Genomic DNA, 1135 nt, shown 5'->3' with positions numbered 1-1135 from the left:
TTCGTGTTGCTTCATCATTCGAATACTTTGTGTTTGTTTGCCTAAAATTTGGGTTCACATTTTGCCCTTTGTTATGGTGTGTATTTTGTGGGACTGCTTGTATAGTTTTAACTAGAAATCCTTTAAAAATATTTGTTAAAAAAGACATTTGTCCCCAACTTCATCTAGGCTCCAATCATACTCTATTGCCCTTCAGTGAAAAATATTAGTTTTAATCATTTTTAATAAGAAAACAGGCCTTAATTTCTTGATTTATGCCTCATTCTACATTTTTCCTTCCCTCAGGAATGCTTTCCATTTTGAATGTCACCAAAAAAATTTGCTAAATAATAAAAGTCTTCATAAGTATTAAAGGCTTACATATTGAATAACTGAATAATTTCGTATAAGAGTTAATATCATTATTACATATAATTAAGTACTAAAACTCTATTAAGATATATGGCATTAACTAGAATAATATATAGCAGATAGTTAATGAAATTAATCTATTTGTTTATGAAATTAATAAATTATAATGCAACTTTGCTGTTTTCTATTTGGCACCAAACAAAAGAATCAAGAATGTGAATCACATAATCAATAACGTAGGAGAGGGTGGGGAGACAGATCTTCTATCTGGAAAAAAAAAATTATAAAATAAAATAATAATTCAGAAAAAATTACACAGAAATCATAATTGCTTGCTATTGGCTTCAATAAAAGCAAACATTTTAAACATAGCTTGTTCACATATCATATCATCATATATGTTGAAAAGAAAGAAAGCAATAGCTGCTTAACAACTTTTGTAAACAGGGCACAATTTCTTGAAATGTAAACAAACTTTTCATACGGAAATTGCCAAAGCCAATGCAAGCATTTTGTTATAGAATGCCGCCTCCCAACTATGCCAGGTTGCCACCCCCGCCACCCCTTGAGCGGCCACCCATCCTTCCACGTCCACGGCCATAGCCATAGCCTCTGCCACCTCCGCCTCTCCCTCTTCCATAACCAGAACCTAAGTTTAAATTAAAAAGATGCAATTCCTCATAATTAATTAATATCAAACGCATTTTTCGAAGTCTTTAGGTAAAGAACATACTAACCTCGATAACCCCAGCCACCACCACGCCCACCACCTCGGCCCCAGTTA

The 1135-nt window shown here is 33.5% G+C and overlaps 1 long non-coding RNA gene across 1 annotated transcript; it reads right to left on the bottom strand.

Moving 5' to 3' along the window:
- Nucleotides 1-662: 662 nt before the first annotated feature.
- LOC111384896 lies at nucleotides 663-1135 on the bottom strand. Its single transcript, XR_002700978.1, has 2 exons — nucleotides 1089-1135; nucleotides 663-1000 (listed from the first exon to the last, which is right to left on the bottom strand). It is a non-coding gene; the product is annotated as an uncharacterized LOC111384896 (long non-coding RNA).

This window comes from Olea europaea, unplaced genomic scaffold (genome assembly GCF_002742605.1).
Source record: "Olea europaea var. sylvestris unplaced genomic scaffold, O_europaea_v1 scaffold3040, whole genome shotgun sequence".
Classification (NCBI taxonomy): Eukaryota; Viridiplantae; Streptophyta; class Magnoliopsida; order Lamiales; family Oleaceae; genus Olea; species Olea europaea.
Note: the sequence above shows the minus strand (reverse complement) of the source record. Positions and strands in the feature narration are given on the sequence as shown.